The sequence below is a fragment of the Vicia villosa genome, linkage group LG1, assembly GCF_029867415.1.
Source record: "Vicia villosa cultivar HV-30 ecotype Madison, WI linkage group LG1, Vvil1.0, whole genome shotgun sequence".
Classification (NCBI taxonomy): Eukaryota; Viridiplantae; Streptophyta; class Magnoliopsida; order Fabales; family Fabaceae; genus Vicia; species Vicia villosa.
Genome location: NC_081180.1, coordinates 214763535 through 214789812, shown reverse-complemented (window position 1 = coordinate 214789812; position 26278 = coordinate 214763535). Strand labels below are relative to the sequence as shown.

Here is a 26278-nt window from a genome sequence, read left to right as displayed (position 1 = left end):
CAAGTACAATTCCTTGTCGAACCATGAAATGACATTTTTCCCAATTAAGGACTAGGTTTACGCTTACGCATCGTTTAAGTACCAGTTCAAGGTTCTCTAAACATGTTTCGAAATTTCCTCCACAGACAGAGAAGTCTTCCATAAAGACCTCCATTATTCCATCTAGGAAGTCGGCAAATATTGCCATCATGCATCTTTGGAAGGTCGCGGGTGCATTGCATAGTCCAAAAGGCATTCGTCTATAGGCGAATGTACCATAAGGACAGGTAAACGTGGTCTTCTCTTGGTCGTCAGGGTGGATAGGAATTTGGAAAAATCCGGAGTATCCATCCAGATAACAGAAATGCGAGTGTTTAGCTAGGCGTTCGAGCATTTGATCTATGAAAGGTAAAGGGAAATGGTCTTTTCGGGTAGCTTTGTTTAGCTTCCTATAGTCAATGCACATTCTCCATCCAGTTTGGGTACGTTGTGCTACAGATTCGCCTTTAGCGTTGGTGATTACAGTAACTCCTCCTTTCTTTGGTACGACGTGAACAGGGCTAACCCATTTACTATCGGATATAGGATATATTATTCCGGCTTCTAGCAGCTTTTGGATTTCCTTTTTAACCACATCGCTCATAATTGGATTTATTCGTCTTTGATGTTCCCTAGAGGTTTTACTATCGTCTTCGAGCATAATGCGGTGCATACACAGAGAAGGGCTTATACCTTTCAGATCTGATATGTTATATCCTAAAGCGGTCGGGTATTTTCTTAGGACATTAATTAATTTTTCAGTCTCGGTTCGTCCTAAGTTGGCGTTCACTATAACTGGTCGGTTTAGTTCTTCGTCTAGAAATTCGTATCTAAGATCAGTAGGAAGTGTTTTCAGCTCTATAGCAGGTTTCTTAGGTCCAGGTATAGGATCGGGAGTTAAAGCTAAGCATTCACTCAGGTGGTCATCTTGATATTCCTCACGCCAGTTGTCATCTTCAAGAATTGGCGGCATAGGAATTCTTAGGATCTCGGTTTCCTTATTTGGTTTGGATTTTATTTCTTTGACACACTCGTCGATTATGTCAGCAGAACAGCATGTGTCAATTATAGAAGGTGCTTTTAGGAATTGGGAAAGGATAAATTCTATTTTCTCTTCTCCTACTTCGAAAGTAAGCTTTCCTCGCTTTACATCTATAATTGCACCAGCGGTTGCTAAGAACGGTCTTCCTAATATGATCGGGATGTTAGAATCTTCTTGGATATCCATTATGATGAAGTCAGTTGGGATGTAGAATTGACCTACACGAACAGGGATATTTTCTAACATTCCTACAGGGTATTTAACTGAACGGTCAGCTAGTTGAAGAGACATTCTCGTTGCTTTAAGCTCACCTAGATTTAGTTTCCTACAGGTTGAAAGAGGCATCAAACTAACACTAGCTCCTAAATCGCACAAGGCCTTCTCTATAATGGTTTTACCTATTACGCAGGGTATAGAGAAACTACCAGGGTCTTTCAGTTTTGGAGGCATGTTATTTTGGATGATAGCGCTACATTCAGCGGTAAGCGTTACGGTTTCGTTATCCTCGAGTTTCTTTTTGTTTGATAAGATTTCTTTTAGGAATTTAGCGTACGAAGGCATTTCAGTTATGGCTTCTGTGAATGGTATGGTTATGTTTAATTGTTTCAGAAGTTCTAAAAATCTTTTAAATTGCGCTTCGGTTTTTGATTTAGCTAATCTCTGAGGGTAAGGAATTGGTGGCTTATAAGGTGGTGGTGGAACATAAGGTTTCTCTTTTTCAGGTTCCACTTCGTTATTGTTCTCTTTAGTCTTAGCAGTTTGGTCATCAGTTGATGTCTTTTGGGTTTCCTTTGGCTCTTGTTGTGACATGGGTACGTTTTGAGTTCTAGGATCAATGGGTCCATCGTAATTCGTTCCACTTCGTAGTGTTATTGCGTTCGCATATCCTTTAGGATTAGGTTGTGGTTGAGAAGGAAACGTGCCAGCAGGGGCAGCAGTAGGTGCTTGTTGTTGGGCTACTTGTGAGATTTGAGTTTCTAGCATTTTGTTATGAGTAGCTAAAGCATCTACTTTGTTCGATAGTTGTTTTAGTTGCTTGCTGTTGTGGATGTTTTGGTTCAGGAAGTCTTTATTGGTTTGTTGTTGGGAAGCTATAAAGTTCTCCATCATGATTTCTAGATTAGACTTCCTAGGGGTATTTTGAGCAGCTACAGGCGCTTTTTGGTAGCCAGGTGGTACAGCAGGTGCTTGTCCAGGTGCGTACAACGCATTGTTGTTCTTATAAGAAAAGTTCGGGTGGTTTTTCCATCCAGGGTTGTACGTGTTAGAATAAGGGTTTCCTTGAGCATAGTTTACTTGATCAGATGGGACTCCAGTCAAGAGTTGACATTCGGCAACTACATGTCCAGTCAATCCACAGATCTCGCAGTTAGGTGTTACAGCAGCAGCGGTGGCTGAAGGAGTGATGGTTAAGTTCTCGATCTTTTGAGTTAAAGCGTCTACTTTAGCGTTAACACGGTCTATACCACTTACTTCGTACATTCCTCCTTTGGTTTGGGCTTTCTCTAGAGCGGCTCGTTCTCCACCCCATTGGTAATGGTTTTGTGCCATGTTCTCTATGAGTTTGTATGCTTCATCATGGGGTTTGTCCATTAATGCTCCGCCAGCAGCGGCATCTATAGTCATTTTAGTGTTATATAAGAGACCACCATAGAAAGTATGGATGATCAGCCATGGTTCGAGTCCATGATGAGGGCATATTCTAAGCATGTCCTTGTAACGTTCCCAAGCTTCGAAGAGTGATTCGTTATCTTTCTGGGTAAATCCGTTGATTTGACCTCTAAGCATAGCAGTTTTGCTAGGCGGAAAGTATCTCGCTAAGAATACTCTCTTCAATTCGTCCCATGTAGTTATGGAATTAGAAGGCAGGGATTGAAGCCACGCTCTAGCTCTATCTCTTAAGGAGAAAGGAAAGAGACGTAATCGAATAGCTTCGGGACTAACGTTGTTAGCTTTGACAGTGTCGGCGTATTGCACGAACACAGATAAATGAAGGTTAGGGTCGTCTACAGGGCTTCCAGAGAATTGATTCTGTTGAACAGCTTGGACCAGCGAAGGTTTCAGTTCGAAATTGTTTGCCTCAATCGCAGGTGGTGCGATACTTGAGTGCGGTTCAGCGCGCGAAGGAGCGGCATAGTCTCTAAGCGGACGAAGAGCAGCCATCTCTAACTTCGGGATGATTTGATTAATTTGATCAATAAAAGTCAATTCCTGATTAATAGGAATTGGTGCTACTTCGGGAAGATTGCGAGCTCGACGTTTGACGTTAATGAAACGTTCGATCTCGTTAATTCGTTGTATTAAATCTCCTCCTTGTGAACGAGTATTTGGCATACAATCGTTCAGAAAGAAAAGGGAAGAATTGTCCTAGTCTCTACGGCGTAACAGTGAGTTACGATATCGACTTAAATAGTCCCCGGCAACAGCGCCAAAAACTTGATCGCGACTTTACGTGTCTATAAATCTGATGACTGCAAGTGCACAGTCGTGTCGTGTAATTTTAAAAGATATCGAATCCACAGGGACTATGAATCGATCTACCGTTATCTAAGGTTACTATGTAAAGCTAGGGCTACTAAAATTTTGATTGTTCCTAAGGGATAGTGATAGTGAGAAATAAAGAATATAATAAAAGACAGGTATCAGTATGTATTTCGTTTAACTTAAGGTAATCCGAAGGTCCATTGGCTTTTGCATAATTTAATTAAAAATCTTTACTAATTCAATTGATTAAAAATCCTCGTCTCAAACTTTTGCTATGTTGATTCAGATTACTATCATAATCCTAATGTACGCTTTCGCCATCCCATTAGATTTTAGAAGAGCTTTTTGGAAACAACGTAATTAATAAAATGCCTATTTTATGAAGTTTTTATCTATTTAAATCTCCTAATCTCAAACTTTCGCTCTATTGACTCGGAACAAGCTAATATCCCTAACGTACGCTTTCGCCATCCCGCTCGGGTGTAAAAACAATTTTTGAAAATAAATAAGTCCCAATTAGTTTTAATACGCTTTCGCCATCCTTAAAACTAATGTCCTATGTCTACTATCTGGTTAAAGATCTCAAACTTTCGCTCTATTGATTTTAACATTTGACCGTCTTAACCCCTCAAACTTTCGCTCTATTGGTTTTAAGACTTACTAATTAAATTAGACATATAAACCAAAAATAAGTGATATTTAATAAAACATAATTAAGCCAATTTATTTCGGATCCCTCGGTTAACTTACTCTACATACCGGCACCTTAGTAATTTAGCCAGACATATTAATATGGGTAAACATGCATAAATAGATTCAGTTTATAATAATAGGCATGTTAATAGGCATACAATATATCATGCAAATAAACATATAAATAAGGCGGTAAATATTAAACCTGAATTAAATAAATGGTAAGTAAATCTTCAAGTATCGAACCTCCACCACAAGTTGGCTGGATCGTTCTTCGGAATTTAAACGGACAGAAAATAAAACAAGGAAATAAAAACGATAAATCTAACGTAAGGCTAGATTTATAAAAGGTTCACAACAATTTCCGGTGTAGAAATCGTTGTGAGAAAATAAGTGTTTGAATGAAAGCAGAATGAAAAATATGATTCGCGGTACAATTTCGGCAGCACTTCGTTAGCAGGAAATCAGACACTTTGGACTGAAGTGACTGCTTCTATTTATACGGGATGCTTTGCAGTGACGTTGCGTGAAAAGAGGAAACTCTTCATACTGGCTTGGAGACGTGCGTCTCCGATTCTTCAGGAAGACTGGGCGCGTGACTTGAGACGTGCGTCTCAAGTGGAGAAACTTTAGGGAAATGGAGACGTGCGTCTCCCTTTTGCTGATGTGGCATAGAGACGTTGGAGACGTGCGTCTCCGCTTACTTGTGTGGATTGGGCTGCTTTCCTTCGTGGGCTGGATTGCTTCATTGGGTCTTTGGATCTCTTTCAGCACACTTGGGTCTTATTTGCACTCCCTTTTTACTTCAGCACCTATTTTTCGTCTTTTAGGCATAGATATGGGTCGTTTTAGCTCCATTTCTTCTCTTTTTCACAATTAGTCATAATAAGAGTGTAAAACCTGAAACAAAGCAAAAACTCGCATAATATCATAATAAATCAATATAGTAAACGGAAAATGCTATAAATATCTATGAATTTCAAGCTAAATATACGATATAAAATCGTGTTATCATTATTTCTTTTCTTTCAAAATGACAAATAAATTTCTTGCACAAAAAAAAAAGCACGTTCATTTCTGCATACTAAAAACAAAACATAAAACGTGTGCAGATCACCTTCTAACACTACCGATAATAATACTTCTGAAACTCTATACAAACTCGAGGCTCTCGCTAATCAGTCCGAAGAAGGGGATGAGGAAGACGATGAACTTCCGGAGGAGTTGTCAAGGTTAATGGATAAGGAATCCAAAAGCATGCTCCCTCCTCAGGAGACCATTGAAACCATAAATTTGGGTACAGACGAAGAACCCAAGAACATCAAGATTGGGGCAACACTGAACAAGGACGTGAAAGCGACGCTAATCAAGCTCCTCCATGAGTAAGCAGAGATATTTGCTTGGTCATACCGTGACATGCCGGGGTTGGATACTGATATCGTTGTACATAGGTTACCACTCAAAGAAGGATGTGCACCTGTCAGGCAAAAGCGCAGAAGAGTTCGACCGGATATGGATAGTAAAATCAGGGAAGAGGTGCTCAAACAGTTCGACGCCGGGTTTCTTGCTGTTGTTGACTATCCACCATGGATTGCCAACATAGTGCCGGTTCCTAAGAAAGACGGGAAGGTACGCATGTGTGTGGATTACAGGGATCTAAACAAAGCAAGTCCAAAGGACGACTTTTCACTATAGCACATAGATGTTTTGGTGGATAACACAGCACAAGCTTCGGTGTTTTCCTTCATGGATGGGTTCTCCGGGTATAATTAGATCAAGATGGCTCCCGAGGACATGGAGAAGACCACCTTCATGACATCCTGGGGCACTTTCTGCTACAAGGTAATGCCTTCGGATTGCGAAATGCAGGGGCAACATACCAAAGAGCCATGGTCACACTGTTCCATGACATGATTCACAAGGAGGTCGAAGTGTATGTAGACGACATGATTGCCAAGTCTTGCACATAAGAAGAGCATATCACACACCTACATAAGTTGTTCGAGCGCTTAAAAAAGTTCAAGCTGAGGTTAAACCTGAACAAGTGTACATTTCGTGTAAGGTCAGGAAAGCTGTTGGGATTCATTGTGAGCCAACGAGGCATAGAGGTTGATCCCGACAAGGTAAAGGCTATACAAGCAATGCCTGTTCCAAGGACAGAAAAATAGGTTCGTGGGTTCTTGGGTCGATTGAATTACATCTCAAGGTTTATTTCACATCTGACGGCCACATGTGAGCCTTTATTCAAGCTTCTTAGAAAAGATCAACCCATCAAGTGGAATGACGATTGTCAAGTAGCTTTTGAAACTATAAAGAGTTACTTACAAGAACCACCGATACTCCTACCTCCTGTACCGGGTAGACCACTGATCATGTACCTCACAGTCCTCGAAAGATCTATGGGGTGTGTATTGGGGCAACAGGATGAAACAAGCAGAAAAGAACACGCTATTTACTATCTTAGCAAGAAATTTACGGATTGCGAATCTCGGTATTCACCATTGGAAAAGACATGTTGTGCCCTAGCATGGGCCTCCAAACGTCTAAGGCAATATATGCTGAACCATTCCACATGGCTGATATCGAGGATGGATCCCTTGAAATACGTGTTCGAAAAACAGGCTCTCACCGGAAGAATAGCAAGATGGCAAATGTTACTGTCAGAATACGACCTACAATATGTCACTCAAAAGGCGATAAAAGGGAGTGTGCTGGCAGAACATCTTGCTCATCAACCCCTCGAAGAATACCAGTCTATGAAGTTCGACTTTCCTGACGAAGATATTATGGTGATAAGGGACTACGAAATACCAGGCCCCGACGAAGGGCCTGAACCAGGGGCAATATGGAAACTTATGTTCGACGGTGCTTCAAATGCACTAGGACAAGGTATAGGGGCAGTCTTGACATCTCCCGATGATCGGCACTTACCCTTCACTGCGAGACTATGCTTTGACTGCACCAACAACATTGCAGAATATGAAGCATGCATATTGGGGTTAGAAGCTGCAATCGATCTAAGGATTAAATTACTCGAGGTGTACGGTGATTCAGCACTGGTGATCCACCAGGTCAATAAAGAATGGGATACTCAAGATACGAAGTTAATCCCATATCGAGACCTTATACTGGAGTTAATGGCTGAGTTTGAGACAATCACTTTTACTCATATCCCGAGGGAAGAAAATCAAATAGCTGATGCGTTAGCAACACTTTCCTCTATGTTCAAAGTGACCTGGCCAAACCATGAACCACGGATAACAGTTAGATACTTCGATGAGCCTGCTTATTGTCTCACAATCGAGGAGCAGTCTGACAACAAACCATGGTACCACGATATCAAAAGGTACTTGGAGAAACAAGAATACCCGGAGAACACCTCTATGATTGATAAAAAGACGCTAAGGAGATTTACAACTAAGTTCTTCCTGAGCGGAAATATCCTATACAAACGAAATGACGACTCGGTGTTACTAAGGTGTGTGGATAAGAACGAGGCCAAGGAGATTATCAGAGAGGTACATGAAGGGACCTTTGGAACTCATGCAAATGGACACTCAATGGCGAGAAAAATACTACGAGCACGGTATTACTGGTTAACAATGGAAGCTGACTGTTTCCAATACGCAAGAACATGTCACAAGTGCCATATTTACGTTGACAAAGTACATGTACCGCCAAATCCGTTGAACGTTCTGAGTTCACTGTGGCCATTCGCAATGTGGGGGATTGACATGATAGGGATGATCGAACCGAAAGCTTCAAATGGACACCGATTCATATTGGTTTCCATAGACCATTTCACTAAATGGGTCGAAGCTGCCTCTTACACCAACGTGACGAGAGAAGTAGTCACTCGGTTCATCAAGCATAACATCATATGTCGGTATGGAGTTCCAAACAGGATTATCAACGACAATGGGTCAAATCTAAACAACAACATGATGAGGGAGCTGTGCGAGGAGTTCAAGATTGAACACCACAATTCTTCACCATACAGGCCTAAGATGAACGGCGCTGTCGAAGCTGCAAATAAAAATATCAAAAAGATAATACAAAAGATGGTGAAAACACACAAGGATTGGCACAAAATGCTTCCCTTCGCCCTACACGGTTACAGAACCTCGGTGCGCACATCCACAGGGGCAACCCCATTCTCCCTGGTTTATGGTATGGAAGCAGTCCTCCCTATCGAAGTGGAGATTCCTTCATTAAGAGTCCTAGCTGACACAAAGTTAGAAGAATCAGAATGGGTAAAAACTCGTTTTGATCAGCTTAATCTCATTGAAGAAAAGCGACTGACGGCTTTGTGTCACGGGAAACTCTATCAAAAAAGGATGAAAAAGGCGTTCGATAAAAAGGTCCGTCCTCGAACTTACAAAGAAGGTGACATTGTCCTCAAGAAAATTCTACTACCTCGACTTGACGCCCGTGGAAAATGGACACCTAACTACGAAGGTCCATATATTGTAAAAACGGTGCTCTCAGGAGGAGCATTAGTCCTCACTACAATGGATGGGGATGAGGTACCGCACCCAATAAACTCTGATGCGGTCAAGAAGTATTACGCCTAGCAAAGGCAGGATTACCGGCCATAAGCCAAAGGCAAACTACGAAGGATAAGGATTCGTGCAATCATCTACTTCTAAGGTCAAAGGATTACCGGGACCCTCGATAACAAAGGAGCAACGGCAGTATTAATATCATTTCTATTTGTCATTTTCTTTTTTCCGCATTTTTGTACACTCGCCAATTCAAGGCAATATCAATAAAAGTTTCTTTTCTTGCATACTACGCTTTCTCTCTCATTTCAATACCATTTGCAAAGGATAAATTATTTTCATAAGCTTTAACTTGGATTTAATATGAGAAACTTACAAACTTTCAATACAAAAGCAATAGGATAAAACTACGAAATCTCCGGAAGGCTACATACTTCCTACGCTGCGATCTTTCCAATCTACCACAACTCTTTCATAAAGGATAATATCAATGGATCATTCAAGTGCAATCCGAACTAGGATTCACGAACATTTCAGAAGGGGTTAAACAAAAGGCAATAGGTGATAAGGAGATAAGGCGTTGGGGTTATCATACATACTCATTTGCATACACGCAACATTTACGTGTGTAAACATTCATACATATACATTATACAAACAACAGAGGCATACGCATGCGCATAATGCATACGCATGATGCATACTCATGATGCATACACATTCACAAAACAAACTTCCACGCAGGTGAACTTGCCCGAACCAGGGTAAGCGATCCTAATGGTGCAGGTGAAATTTGTCCGAACAAGGGCAAATGATCAAACGGTGTAGGTGAAATTTGTTCAAACAAGGGCAAATGATCCAATGGTGCAGGTGAAATCTGTCCGAACAAGGGCAGATGATCCAAATGGTGTAGGTGAAACTTGTCCGAACAAGGGCAAATGATCCAATGGTGTAGGTGAAATTTGTCCGAGCCAGCGCAAACGATCCAAATGGTGTAGGTGAAATTTGTCCGAGCGAGGGCAAATGATCCAAATGGTGTAGGTGAAATTTGTCCGAACCAGGGCAAACGATCCAAATGGTGCAGGTGAAATTTGTCCGAACAAGGACAGACGATCCAAATGGTGCAGGTGAAATTTGTCCGAACAAGGGCAGACGATTCAAATGGTGCAGGTGAGCTTGTCAGAACTATGACAGGTAATCCTATTGGTGCAGGTAAGCTTGCTAGAGCTATAGCAAGTGATCCTATTGGGGTTCACAAACTACGGAAACTTACTAGGACTATAGTAAGTGGGGTTCACATACTACGGAAACTTACTAGGACTATAGTAAGTGGAGATCACAAACTGCGAAAGCTTGTTAGCAATATAGCAAGCTGATCACAATTAACGGTGAGTCCTCGCCATGTAAGACTCAGGCTTTAGCAGGACATTTCTTTTCTCTCACATTCGAGCACAAGGTAAATTTAGGGGTCTTCCATTATTTAATAACTCTTCGATCCGAAAAGCGTGAGACCTGCGTATTCTCACGCCATTCAATCCAAGGTAATTAAATAGGGGCAGCTGTCATACCCTAAAATTTAACCGATACTATTCTCGTCTTAATTTATTAAGGGCATTAAAAATTAAGAGCCATAGGGTTTAATATATCTATTATTAAACTCGATCTCTTATAAAATCCCCTTATAAATTAATAAGGTGTGGGTACCAAGTATTTGGGATCCAATTTGTTTTGGGCCCATTCACCTCATCATTTAATCATTTTATTATCTTTTTATTTTTCACCGAATAAATATTATTATCTACTAGTTATAGGGTTATTAGTAATATTAATTTTAACTATTAATTAGGATTAGCGTTAGGACCGTTAGTATTGAATAAATATTATTTGGTTTAGTTTAGAATTATTGGTTTATTATTTAGAATCCTATTATTATTTAAAAATTTTGAATTAGTTTATTTTAAATATTTAGGATAATTATGTTACTATATATATTAATTTAATTACTATTAGTATTAGTTTAAATATTATTATTAATCATTTTATTAACTTTAAAAAAAATCTAATTGTCATAAGACTATTAAGAGGTTAGTTTAATAAAATAGGTTAACTAGAATTATTGATTTTTTTGTTTATTGTTATTTTTGTTTTGGGCCAAAGCAAGCTAATACGGGTGTGGGCCAGAGATAATGGGCCGGTTTTTTTTTATACGTGGACCAGGGGATAGCGGACCGGGTCAAACCGACCCGGCCACTGTTCATCATCTTCTTCGCCCAACGGCCGCCTCTGCAACACGCAAACCCTAAAAAATATCCTTGTTTCAACCCAGGTTCATGGATCGGAATCAAACATAAATAAATAACGCAATCAAATCAATTATGGAAATGAATCAAATCTTAAACATAAAGAAAATATAATTTTCATTGAATCTGGAATTGATTACAAGAAAATTCGTGAATACAAATCAAATCCTAAATCTAATCTAATCTTCCTAAAATTAAAAAAAAAACCCTAAGTCTATAAAAGAAATAGAAGAAGAGCAGAAAAGGGATTCGGAGAAAATTTGCAGAAAACCCTAAGCGCCGCCGCGAACATTCTTCACCTTCGAGACCTGCAAACAGAGAAAGGAGAGGAGGATTAGAGCGAGGGGGAGCATACACGTTCCAGAATACAAGACAAAAGGTAACCGAGCTCTTCACTTAGCTTAGGGTTCCTTGTAATTTGCATGCTTGTGTGTTGTTTTTGGTTGAATCGATTGCATGTTGAATTTGGGGGTTATTGTATGGATCTGGGTTTCGATTAGGGTTAGGGTTCTTGGGTTTGGGGGTGGGATTTGAAGGTTGAAGATGAAGATCATATGGATCTTCATCTGGGTTGCGTGTTCTGGGTTCAGATCGCATGAAGGGATGAATTTTCCGGTTGAACATTAACCGGAAAACTAGGGCTTGCGGCGGCTCGCGGTGGGGCTGAGGGTGGTTCACGGTGGGGGTGGGGTGTTTTCTGGGCGTGTGTTCTTGGGAGAGAGCTTTAGAGAGAGAGAGAATGTGAGAGAGATAACGAGAAAGAGAGAGAGTGGATCTGAAAAAAATGAAAATTCTTCCTCCTTTTTTGCTTTGTGTGATCCGATTTTCCCTCGCCGTTAGATCAGTGCCACTTGGCCTCCCATGGCCACTTGGCAGCATCACTGGACATGATCTAGTGTGCCGTCCATATCGTACGCCCTTATCATACGCGCATGCAGACCGTCTGATCAGATTAGGTCCAGATCTAACGTCTCCTACCCTGTAACACACTCCAACGCGTGCGCCTGCGTCACGCATGATCTCAATGGAACCCCAAACTCTTAATGGGCTCACCCCTTTGCTAATTACACCCCCCAAATTACTTGCCAAACATAAAATACACCCCCTGCCTTTAAAATAAATTTTAATTAATTATTTTTGCAAAACATTAATTATTTAATTGATTGGTTTTTTTATAACTTAATTTAATTTTCTCCTCGAACCGACTAAATCTATTAGTCGCATTAGACGAGAAATAATTTTTGGTTATTTAATTTATTTATTAATAATATAATTGATTCTAGCTTAATTCTCTCCTCGACCCGACTAAATCTATTAGTCACATTAGACGAGAGATAAAAAAAAATAATTTAAAATACATTTAATTTGCTGCCCGAGACGATCGAATCTATCGACTCGAGTAACCAGCGATGCCCCATTAATCCGTTAGCTATACTGATCAAATCTATTGATCATCGCATCTAACGGTGACATATTAAATCAAGGTTGTATGCCACACCTCAAAACTTTTTTATCTTCAAATCAAATTCAAAACTGCGATAGGCCACTCAAAAAGCCTTTAAAACAATTTCAAACCACAAATTCTAATTCTAAGGCGTACAACCCTGTGCCAGAACTACGTTGACTCTGATTCTCCATAAGCAGATACGTAGGCACTTGGATAACCAAGGCGTGTCCCCCTTCCCTAAAATCTCAATTCACTTAAAATCTCAATTTTTTCCCTTTTCACTTCTTTAGCTATTAACCTCAACTTTTAGCCATAAACTGTTACCTTAGATTCAAAGCCATAGGAAAGGGTTGAGGGTGCCTAACACCTTCCCTCAACCTGATTATAATAACTTACCCCGAATCTTTAAACTGCGTAGGGTTTCCTATTCGCCCTTCAAAATAGGTGGCGACTCTAAACCTTTAATTTTTAGGGCAAGTTGCTACACCCGCTAGCAGCCCACTAAGCGGATGCTGTTTGTAAAACAATAATTATCGTGAGTCCGCTAAGCGGACAGGATCCGCTAAGCGGAAGATGCTGACTGCCAAATTCTGTTTCTTACCCCTTGAGTGCAGTTCTGGTATTTATTTGTAACCGGACTCCTCCCTATTCGATTATACGTACCTGTTGATGGTATGTGACGCTGTTAAGCATTAAATTTTAGTACTTCCATTTAATTATTCGGAATTGTGAATTATGTATAATTTGAATGTGATGGTGTACTACTAATCGTTCCTTAATGCTTTATGAATGCAATGTGATGGAACATGAGAATGTGTTGATATCCAAATGTTTTGGTTAAACATTCGTATTGGATTGTCTTATGACCTTACGCTTGTTGTGTGTGCGTATGCTTGAATCGAAGTGGTCGGGGGCTAGGTTAGGATATACCTCTTACTATGAAGTTGTTGGCTGGAGATTTCGTTTGAAGAAAATGTACTTTGAAGGGTTAGAGATTCGAAGATGAATGGTTACTGATGACTATTTCGAAGAATAAATGGATACTGATGGCCATGTTCGAGGATGTTGTTTAAGTTGAAATAAAGATAATAAGTATCGGATAGTCCGAAATAAAGTTATCTTTAAAAAACTTAAGCGTTTTTGCGAAATACAAAGGGTATTGAAGCTTGGCGTGTTTCGTAGTATTCTCGTTATTGATCACGTTGCCACGTATCGAAAGATAATTCAGGCGGGAGGATTTGAATTTCGAATAGTCTGTGTAACCGAACAAGGATAGATGGCATCCCTGGGATTCGAAGCGTATGCATGTGAGCAACGTGGCATCATATTAGTGTAGGACCGTTAGGGTCGAAATTAGTATAAATAAGGGTCTTAATGTTAGGATTCCGTGTGTTCATTTTGTACAAATCACTCACAAATTACTCTAGTACCAAGTGTTAAGAGAACGAGTTCGTTGAGAAATGTACGTATGACACCACCATTTTAAATACATTTGTATTCATCTTTATGCAAGTATCTTTTTCAGTAATTTCGATCTTTCTTTATATTTTCAGTCATTTACATTCTTGCAACTTTATCTTTCATTTAACTTTATTTCGAAACCTTTACTTTCTGTAATTTACATTCTTGTACTTTAAGTTTTTGTAAGTTCATCTTTGCTACATCCTTCGCTAGGGTTATATTTACGTGTATAACAGGGCGATTGTTAGTCTTTACACTTTGTCTATTTAATTCTTATATCGAAGACTAAATAACCAACCCATATGAACTAATTCATCACAAATATCAAACTTTTTGACTATGTCCTAGGATCAATCTAGTCGATCCTGCGAGTAACCAAAGTATATTCTATAGTTTGGAAGACTAGCGGTTGTTTACCGGAAATCACCGTAAACTAATTGGCACACCCGGTGGGACAGTGTTAAATAGATTGTTATTAATTAGTTGTTTTGTTTTGTCTACAACATATCAAGACCTTGTATGAACCTTAGGAACGGTAAATTAACCAATAGTGCGCCACCGATTCCAAAGATAAGGTACAACAAGAAAATGGTCAATTCGACCGGTGGAGGGGGGCAACAAGATCCCCCACAAGGGTCAGGAACAGTAGCAGCAAATACTACACATGTTTCGACATCTACATCACAAGAACAGGAAATACCTGTTTTAGGAGGATCGGCGGCTGTTAGTTCCCAAGCCATCCCCGAAAACACAACAGGAATGATCCCAATTTCCAGTTCGACTACTGTGCCTCATGCGACAGGCACAAACGAGACGCTTCATTTCTTGACAAGTCAAGTACATTCTCCAAGGCCATTCTCATCTCCATTTGATGTATGGAGGTCAGGAAATCCTTATGGAATGTCGTACTCTTATATGGCAGGATCGACATATACTGCACCTAATGTCACAGCATTTTCGCCTAACACAGGTTCGGTAGGTCAAAGTGCACAAAATGCAGGCACGTCCAACCAGTTGCCTCTTTTAACTACGAACAGTCAAGCAGCGTTTAGGCAAGAAATGGACGGAAGTAACCATGATATGCTAGGTGTTCTTGCTAAGGAAATAAGGTCACTCTTTAACCCATTAGTGACAAACATGGCCAGAACTAACCAGGACAATGTGAAAACCTTCCAAAAAGTATCATCTCAAATAAATCGAATGGCAGATTTCATGGGAGTTCCACAGACTAGGCGTAGAAACACCCAATCCACTTATCGAGAGGGTGATCCGATCATAGAACGTATTCAAGATGTGGTTCCTCCGCCTAGGGCAATACCTGCGGACATAGTTCCTCCGCCTAGAACAATACCCGCTGACATAGTTCCTCCGCCTAGGACAGCAGCAGTTGAAAGGAACCAAGTGATAGATCTGGAGAACACTGGTCGAAGGACCGACTTTGGTCAACAAGAGACAATCAAAGAGAGACCCATATTAAGGGTAGTTGGTAGGAACGAACATCCAGACGAAGTAGTCCAAAGGGTTAGGAGAGAAAATATGGCAACAGAGAATAACTTAACCGCCATGATAGAGAGGATTATGGCCAATAATGGCCTTAACACTGGACTTTGACGTCAAAATTACACATCCCCTATAGCAGAATTTGTCATGCAAACAGAATTACCAAGAGGTACCAAGGTACCCAAATTCACGAAATTTTCAGGGGACACTAGTGAATCGACGGTGGAACACATAGCCAGATATCTGACGGAAGCCGGGGATTTAGCAGGCAATGAAGATTTGAGAATTAAATATTTCCCTAGTTCGCTAACAAAAAACGCTTTTACTTGGTTTACAACCTTACCCCCAAATTCCATAGATTCATGGACACACTTGGAGAAATTGTTCCATGAACAATTCTACATGGGTCAGACCAAGATAAGCTTGAAAGAATTGGCTAGCATCACGAGGAAATTCACAGAACCTATAGATGATTATTTGAACAGGTTTCATTTGTTAAAATCAAGATGCTTCACAGTTGTCCCAGAACATGAATTAGTTGAAATGGCTGCAGGTGGTCTAGACTATTCAATAAAAAAGAAACTGGATACCCAATACCTGAGGGATATGGCCCAATTGGCAGACAGGGTTCGACAAGTCGAACGACTAAAAGCAGAAAAGGCCAGAGCAAATAAAAATTACAAGAAGGAGAGGGTGGCGTATATTGAAGCTGAAGACGCTGAGGGTGAACCATTCGAGGAATCATACAACGTTGAAGAGGTCGAAATAGACCTAGCCGAATTAAAAGAAGCACCACCTTACTCTTGCAAGTTGCTCACCCCTTCGAATGGAAAAAATCCAGTCGAAAATGATAAGAGTGATAGATTTCCAAAGAAAACCTATACTTTTGACGTCACTAAATGTGACGAAATATTTGATTTATCAGTAAAAGATGGCCAGATGATAGTGCCTCTTAATTCCAAAGTTCCTCCATTAGAACAACGGAAGAAACGAGGCTTTTTTAAATATCATGGTTTCTTAGGCCATAAAACCTCACAATGTTTTCTTTTCAGGGATCTAATTCAGAATGCTATCAAGGATGGACATCTGAAATTCGCTGATAAGGCAAAGAATCATATGAAGGTTGACGCAGATCCTTTGAATGTTGTTGACACTAACTTGTGTGAACCATTCGATGTCAACATGGTGGAGGTGTCTGAAACTGATGTTGCTGAATTGGAGTTAATTTCATTTGGAAAGCAGGCTACTGAGATCCTAAATGACAGTGCAACCTTCAATACTGATGTTGAAGAATCTGCCGAGATCGAAATCAATGGGGATATGGAGGAGAAAGCCAGTGAGGCTACTGAAGACCTCAGGATGAAACTCCAACAGATAAAGATCTCTGAAGCTTCCCCAGCAGGCGTCAACATGGTGAATGTTAGACACCCCTTATCTGAAATAGAGGAGTTGGAGAAGTGCTTGTTGAGGGAACAGGGAAACATCAATATGGTGAAGCTCCCACACAAAGTTGAAAATTTGAAAGATTATCTCTGGAGGTGCCACGAGAGGAATGCTGTACAAATGCTAATGTGTCCGAGATGCTCGATCACGCTGAATCGAAGGGTCCAAGCTAACTATGATAGGGCCCAACGAGAAAGGATGGAACAACCTTGGAGAGGAGGAAACCTATTGCTGAAAATTTATCCGAGGCCAGAAGAAACTCTGGTGGGTTTCTTAGTCAGGTGTCACAAGGAAAACACAGAAGTCGTTATGTGTCCTAGATGCGGGGCAGTCTATGATAACCTTATCGCACATTCTTTCGAAAGAACGATACTCACTACTGGTAGAGAGTCTCAAGGACTCCGTCCCAACTTGTATGTGTTTGACAATCGAACACCATCACGAAGGCCTGATAGTCCTCATCCTAAAGCTCGAAGAGTGACATTCAAGGTTCCTGCAAATATACCCATGGATAGATGGACACAAGCAGGTGCAAGAAACAACAAGTGGCGAAGTTGGGAACAAGGAGGGAGGACTGCAATGGCTTATAGAAAGCAATTCCAAACCTCAAATCGAGAGATGTACAGGTTGGAGAACTATAAGGGCAAGCATCCTATGTCTAGATCCCAATGGAGAAGGCACTAAAGAATGAGGAAAGCTCAGAAGGAAAATAAGGCAAAAGAGGTTGGAGAGTCTAGTAGTACCAAAGTTCCAATGCAGGGGGCACGATCAAGCAAACCTTTCTTAGAGCGCAAGATATTCAGTTCTAAGAATGAGAAAGAAGAAGAGAAGATGCATTCTAGTCCTTGGAAAGAGGACGATAGGATGACAAATGACTTTGACTCTGATGGTGTCATATATAAACTTCAATTGTAACGTTGTATCGGTGCTCCCTCACGAATTCAACCAGGAAATTGAAGCTGAAGATTGCGAGGAAGCCGATGCAGAAGAGATGGCAAGACACAGACCTGTGTGTTATTATGTGCTAAACAATGGAGCTGTCGAAGAATAGAATGCTTTCTTCGAGAGGCCTGACGAAGATGGGGGGGCAGCAGTAAATCTAATGCCCCAATACATGCTGAAAAGGATAGGTATGTTCGATACTGATATAAGGCCACATAATATGGTTCTGTCCAACTATGAAGGGAAAATAGGTCAGACTTTGGGAGTTGTTCAAGTAAATTTAACTGTGGGTTCAGTTACCAGGCCAACTATGTTCATGGTGATACCAGCAAAAGCAAATTATAATCTTTTGTTAGGTAGAGAATGGATCCATGGAGTTGCTGCAGTGCCTTCGACTATGCATCAGAGATTAACCATCTAGAGAGAGGATGGTATAGTTGGAAACATCGAAGGTGATCAAAGTTACTATATGGCTGAAGTTAATCAAGTCAATAAATCCAGTTTTGACAGAAACTTGGCTAACATAGGGCCATGCCATGCTGCAGAAGAAATATACTCCCCAAATAAGAATACTTTATATCATCTATCCTTACACCCAAATGGATTCCAATGGAATAGAGAAATAATGGATGGCCCAGATGATACGGCACCAATGGAGAATTTTCCAACAATGCGGCCTACAGGCTGGGAAGATGACGTTGATCATGTATGAGTCATCCTTCTTCGAAAGGATTTCGGCTTACATAGCCGAGAACAAAAGAAAAGCGGCTCTCGAAGTCGAATTATCAAACATGACTGTCGATGCAACTCAAAGAGAGGTGGAGGCGACAGGCCCTGGGATACATTTTATCCCGCAACCTCCTGACGACATAGTTCAAGGTGAAAAAGCCTCAGGCGAAGAGCTAAATCAAAGGTTAGACGCGATCTATGATGAAGAACCCTTGGGATTCGAGAAAGACCCATTGGCGTCAAATATAAAGATGTTAGCCCAAGATCCACTCGAGGAAGTAAATCTTGGAGACGAAAATCACAAGAGGATAACATACATCAGTGCAAAGTTGGAGCCAGCCTTGAAATCAAAAGTAATTGCGTTACTGAAAGAAAACAAAGATTGCTTCGCCTGGGACTATGATGAGATGCCTGGTTTAGGAAGGGATTTGGTCGAACTAAAGCTGCCTATAAAGGAAGGGAAGAAGCCCATTAAGCAAACTCCTAGGAGGTTCGCACCATAAATTCTCTCAAAAATCAAAGCAGAAGTCGAAAGACTTCTCCGTTGCAAGTTCATCAAAACTACAAGGTATGTCGAATGGATTGCTAATATTGTACCTGTTATTAAAAAGAACGGTTCGTTAAGAGTATGCATAGATTTTCGTGATCTAAATGCAACAACCCCTAAGGATGAATATCCCATGTATGTGGCAGAAATGCTGGTAGACTCAGCCGCAGGCTTCGAATACCTAAGTATGTTGGATGGATATTCTGGGTATAACTAGATCTTCATTGCAGAAGAAGATGTGTCTAAAACAGCCTTTTGTTGCCCAGGGGCAATAGGCACCTATGAGTGGGTTGTAATGCCTTTTGGTTTGAAAAACGCTGGGGCAACCTATCAAAGAGCCATGAATTCTATATTCCACGATTTTATAGAAACATTCATGCAAGTATATATAGATGACATCGTTGTAAAATCTGTTTCAGATCTCAGTCATCTTGACCATCTGAGCCAATCATTCGAGAGAATGAGAAAACATGGCTTAAAAATGAACCCCCTTAAATGTGCTTTCTTTGTGCAGGCTGGAGATTTCCTGGGCTTCGTAGTCCACAAAAAGGGAATAGAAATCAATCAGAATAAAACAAAAGCTATCATGGAAACAAAGCCTCCATGCACGAAGAAAGAACTACAGTCTTTATTGGGAAAGATAAACTTCTTTAGAAGATTCATCTCTAACTTGAGTGGACGCACGCAAGCTTTTTTCCCCTTATTCGATTGAAGCAAGGAAGGTTCGAATGACATGCTGAACATCAAGAAGCTTTTGAGAAAATCAAGCAATACTTGATGCATCCACCAATATTGTCTCCCCCAAATGGGAAGAAGCACATGCACCTATATATCTCAGCTTAAGATAACACAATAGATTGCATGTTAGCTCAAGAAGATGACAATGGCATCGAAAGAGCCATTTATTACTTAAGTAGAGTACTCAATGATGCAGAGACTAGGTATAGCGCAATAGAAAAACTCTGCCTTTGTTTATATTTCTCTTGTATTAAACTCAAGTATTATATAAAGTCAGTTGATGTTTACGTTTCATCTCATTTTGATGTCATTAAACATATGCTATCTAAACCAATATTGCATAGTCGAATTGGCAAGTGAGCGTTGGCCCTTACTGAGTATTCACTAATTTTTCAACCTCTTAAAGCAATGAAAGGACAAGTTGTATCAGATTTCATTGTTGACCATGCAGCGGTTGAGAATCCTCAGCAATATGTAGAGTTGAAGCCTTGGAAGTTATACTTCGACGGTTCAACACATAAAGAAGGAAGTGACATTGGGATACTAATAATTTCTCCTGATGGAATTCCAACAAAGCTCAAGTACAAGATTGAAGGCCCCTTATGCTCTAACAACGAAGCTGAGTATGAATTACTGATTGATGGACTTGAAGCTTTGTTAGAATTGGGGGCAACCAGAGTCGAAATTAAAGGTGACTCAGAATTAGTGATAAAGCATTTGACGAAGGAATATAAATGCATCAAAGAGAATTTGATCATGTATTTTGTTATAGCAAATAGACTACTCAAAAAATTCGAGTATGTAGAGTTAAAGCACGTCTCAAGGATAAATAATCAGGAAGCAAATGACTTGGCACAATTAGCCTCGGGATACAGAGTATCAAAAGAAAAATTAGAAGAGTTGATCGAAGTAAGAGGCAAAGCAATGGCCACAAAGCTATCTCCAAGTGATCTGGAGAACTCACAATTAGGCTTCGCTAACAAAGAGGAATTTGAAGTTCTTAATATAGACTCCTTAGCAGATACAGATTGGAGGAGTCCAATTGTAAACTACTTGAGAGATCCTTCAACAGATACAGATAGAAAGATAAAGTATACAGCTTTGTCATACTTCTTGATAGGAAATGAATTGTTTAAGAAAACTCCTGAAGGTGTTTTACTAAAGTGTTTGGGCAAAGCTGAAGCATACTTGGCTCTCTCGAACGTACACAGTGGGGCATGTGGTGCTCACCAAGCGGGGCATAAAATGAAATGGCTTCTGTTCCGCTATGGAATGTATTGGCCCACTATGTTAAAAGATTGCATAGAGTTTGCAAAAGGGTGTCAAGAATGTCAAGAACACACAAGTATTCAACATGCACCTGCAAACGAATTAAGTTCGATAATAAAACCATGGCCTTTCAGAGGTTGGGCATTAGATTTAATTGGTGAAATTCGTCCAACATCTTCCAAAGGTCAAAGATATATTTTAGTAGGAATAAACTACTTCACAAAATGGGTCGAAGCGATACCATTGGCAAATGTGGATCAGGAGGCCGTGATTGAGTTTATTCAAAGACACATTATATACAGATTTGGAATCCCAGAAAGTATAACCACTGATCAAGGATCAGTGTTTACTGGACGAAAGATGCAAGAATTCGCCAAAGAAATGGGGTTCAAGTTATTTACCTCTACACCTTATTATGCTCAAGCAAATGGACAAGTCGAAGCAGCCAATAAGGTAATAATTGGTCTCATAAAGAAGCATGTAGGGAAAAAACCTAAGAATTGGAATAAAACTTTGGACCAAGCACTTTGGGCTTGTCGAACGTCACCAAAAGAAGCTACAAATACCACACCTTTCTAGTTGACGTTCGGACATGACGCAGTACTCCCAGTTGAAATATACTTGCAATCAGTCCGGATCCAAAGACAAGCAAAAATTCCCCCAAACATGTATTGGGAAATGATGATGAATGAATTAGTTGATTTGGACGAAGACAGACTTCGAGCATTGGAAATGATAAAAAGACAAAAGGAAAGGGTGTCAAGAGCGTACAACAAAAAGGTGAAAGGTAAAACATTTATCAATAATGACTTAGTTTGGAAAGTTATATTGCCTATAGATCGAAAGAACCAGGCTTTAGGCAAATGGTCCCCACACTGGGAAGGACCTTTTCAAATCTTAAAAGCGTTCTCAAATAACGCTTATGAGATAGAAGAGTTGGCAGAAGATCGTAGGATTCTGAGAGTAAATGGGAAGTACCTGAAAAGATACAAGCCACTCATGCATGAAGTAAAAATTACAGAAACGTAGACATTAAAAGTGTGCGCTGTAGGCCAAAATGGTAAAACAAGCACCAAAATGGCTTCGTATCTAAGTGAGGTATGCATAAACTAAAAGACAAAACAAGGTCAAAATATATTCCATTATAATTAAAAGAAGTACATTAGATAAAGAAGATTATGCTTGCATGCATAACCAAAGTTACAAAATAGGGGCACGCTAGAAATTGTCAAAGAAGCATTCAAAAATGTAGACAATAAAACTAAGGCCTACAACGCCTCCAACAATGCCCCAAACAATGTACCCTTTAGTTAATCCTTTCCTCCAAGCCTTCCAAGGATAGCACGAGCAAGATTTCTGCTTCAAAGAGATCTAGAGATCCTTCCATGCGCATTCTCCTCACTAGGCCTTGTTTAATAAACATATAGGACAGCAACCTTCCATAAGGAAGGCATGTTGTTATGCCTAGACGAGAGGCAGCAATAGAAACATCTTCGATAAGCTGTTTGAAGATCATTAATGGGAAGTTGTTTTTCGTCCTCGGAGGGCACAGAGTATGAACTCCAGATCTTCCACCATTATGTTTTCTAGATCCTGGTTTCGTGGGCGAAAGTTACCCACTAACAGCTGATGCCAAACCCTGAAGATTTTGGCACTAAAAGGATCGTTAAGCATGAGGGCCCTCAAGACATCAGAGGTAGTCATGCTGATAGTGTTATCATCAAACACTTCTCCGAAGTTATCGCATCTTAACAATTCAGAGATAGTCGAGGGAGTGATGGTGATACGGGCTCTCCGAACCTGAGACACAATGGTGGTTCTTCCTTCTGGATCTATGTGGAGATACGCAAACATCCAGAAGTCTGCTAACATGTTTGGATAAACGGATCCCTCCAGGATTCCCTGGTAAACCCGTAGTTGTTGCTTGGCAAAGAGTGCGTCAACATTGATTTCGTGATCATCAAACTCTTCCACAAAAAGTTAGAATTCCTTGATAGAAGACCTGATGGTATTGTAAGTCAAAGGTGTCATTATGAACAAGGGGGTACAAAAAGAAATTCTTCAAACTCTGTATTCAAAGAAGCGCAAGAAGAGGAGAGAAAACTCTGAGGAAAATATGGAAAGAGGATGAAGAAATGAGCAGAATGCTAAGGCTTATATAGGGGACGTTGGCCATAAAAGAGTGGTTACTCTTTAAATGATGATTGGACCGCGTTTGGTTTCCCCAAGAGAAGTTATGAACTCCGCTGTTTCCCACCTTAGAAGTTGGAGTGTAATCATTTTAGAAACCGATACACGCACGTCTCAAATAGACATTTTGAAAAAGTGATGTCATCATTTAATGATGGTTGCGGCTAGAGGAGTAGAAACGTCAAGTCTAGGCTTGAGAGGCTGCGAAGAGCAATCATGTCACGTGGATACACTATTTAAGTCATTATGATAGTGGGAAAATAAATTTTAACCATTTTAGGGATTGTTAAAATGCTACTTGTGACAATCACATAATATAATGTATGGAGAATTGGAAGATAAATTGCATAGACATTCCTTGGATAGTTGGGTTACAAAATAAAAACTAAGTACGAAACGCAAAAAATAGTACAAGATTCAAATTGATTAATCAAAGTCCTTAGGAAGATTATCTTTCATCTTGGAATATTGGGATTCCCATAGAGATAGACGGCGTTCGATTAATGCCTGTTGTTTTTTCAGCTCTTCGATTTCTGGCACTAATTTTTGTGCCGTTCCGAGATGTCGAATCCCCAACTGTGCCACTTCAGTCAATTCTTTTTGTTGGGATTGTTTGATTTCTTCCTGGCGAGACCTGGCACTCTTTATCTTCTCTTCGAGGCGTTTGATTTCCTGTTCCCAAGATTCGATATCCGCTTCACAAGTCTCGTATTCCTTTTGGTTATTCGTACGCTCAAGCTCAAAGGCATTAGCCTTTTTTGTTGCGTCACCGGCAGCTTTCCACGAAGAACCATGAGAGGTCACGTTTTCTTTGAGTTGTTCGTCAACATTTCGCTTTCGAAGAATATCAGATTGAAGTTGATCGATCAGAAGACTCAGCCAAACAATTACTTGTGAAACTTCCTCTGAAACCAAGAGTAAATCCACCTTCTTCAAAAGATTGTTCAAACTAAAGCAGCTGGTGGAATCCTGACTCAGAACTTCAATGAGGTTGGTTTCGAAGAACTTTTCCTTTACTTGACGAAGGAGGTTAGGAATGTCATCCTTCTTACCACTCTCCGCCAAGACATTAGAAGAAGTTTCAAGCCTAATGGGCGAAACGTTATCAGCACTCATCATAGTCTTAAGGAAGCTTACCGGATCAGTATTATTAAGCTGCTCCAGTTCTGTAGGAGTGAGCACTACAGGGATCTGCTTCGAAGTATCCACAGGAGTAATTATAGTCCCGAAAGTCGAAGTTTCATTATTACCAGGTGTGGGCAAATTGGAAGTCTCATCCGCAGCCTCATGTTCAGAGATAGTGTCTTCACTTCCAGTTGACTGTTCGACTATATTATCAATGTTGGAGCATTGAGGATTTTCTCCCATGTTTTCGTCTTGACGAGTAGGTGGAGAATCATCATTTGAATGACTTTCTTCAGCATACACAGTTGGAACAATAGTTGCAAGGGGCTGAGCGTCTTCGGCAACCGGAGAAAGCACAGGAGATTTGTGTCGAGGAACACCTGTACGAACGATCAAAATTGATTAAAACGGAAAGGTTGTAAGAAATTCGTCTGTCATTAAAAAGAGCAGACACATACCTCGAAGATTATCAAGATCAATGTTAAGACTTGAAGTCTTAAGATCAGAAGTAGTTGTGCCCATGTCATCCTACGTTTATAAGGTAAGATGTAAACTTAGCCACTAAAATTAAATATGAAAAGTGGTTATGTTATGAAATCCAAATACCTTGGTCGGAACATTATCTGGGCTTGAGTTATGGCTTTCCACAGTGGGGATAGTAGTGGTAACCTTTAAAGGTGATTCATCAGAAGATACCTTATCACTTGATGAAGTAAGCTTCGAAGTCCCAGATCTTTTCTCTTTGGTTAAAGGGGCGGTAGCTTTTTGTCTTTTCTTTGTTGCTTGTCTGGTATAAGGGGGAGATTTAAATTCATCATCTGAAGCAGCTGTCTGAGGAATTTTCCGCTTCGACGATGTTGGAGGCTTTGAACTCTGAAAATGCACATTAAACCAAGTGAGTAGTGTTCAGAAAATTGCACAAGTTAGCATATAAGGTCTGTACATACCGTGGGTTTCTTGCCAGTAGTGACAGAATCACTCCCACTTGCTTTGGTACTTTTCGAAGCTCCAGCGCCTTTCTGTGCAGGGGTCTCCTTAATGACTTTCTTCCGACTGACAGCTGTGAACAAGATAGAAAACAGTATTTGATGAGAGAAAGAAAGTTAGTCGAAGGACAATCCAAGCTCCAACCTTCAGGTATAGGAGTCAAGACACGAACATGCTCAAGGCTTAAATGAAGATGTCCATTGAAATTATCCAAGGTATGCTTAGTGGGAACCACTCGTTTAGCGTGTTTTTTAGATTGTTCACAAAGAATTTTGGGAAAATTCCCATACACAAACCAGTCTGGAAAAGAAGGACTTAGAGCCACACCAAAATCAGCACTAGGTAGTGGAGGGAATTTTGGAGGATTAAGCTTAAAAGCCACTTCATAACGTAGTTCAGGTCGAACATACGTGGGCAATTTTAGCTTATCCAGTTTAGCAGAAAACTTTTCGCGTAAAGTGCCCGCAGCTTCACGAACGGTCCGACTAAGGTCATCAGGCCTGTAAATAGTTTCAAAGAATTTTTTAAAGGCTTGGATTTCTTTAATATGAGTCGAAGTACCTTTATGGAAGTTTGCCTGCACATCAGCAAAAGCTTCAGTTAGTTCCTGAGTAAGGCTCTCAGCATCGAAGATTTGCGTGGTATAATAATCTGTCCACCATTGATGAAAATCTATGGTAGTATAGAAGGCAGGCTCGAAGGAGATAGGAGAGAGAGTTGTGATGCCAACATATTTAGAGATCTTGGACTCATACTCATCTTTAGCTAAATGTAGGGTGTGTAGACACATGTGATTCCTTTTGTCATACATGCATTTTGGCTTGAGTTGAACCAACCCAAATTGTCTCGAAACCAGGTTTG

General features: G+C 40.3%; 1 non-coding gene across 1 annotated transcript; it reads left to right on the top strand.

Annotated features, from left to right (window-relative positions):
• The first annotated feature begins 2741 nt into the window (after positions 1–2741).
• On the top strand, positions 2742–2848 carry LOC131645340 (small nucleolar RNA R71). The gene has a single exon (XR_009296969.1). It is a non-coding gene; the product is annotated as a small nucleolar RNA R71 (small nucleolar RNA).
• The last annotated feature ends 23430 nt before the right edge of the window (positions 2849–26278 follow it).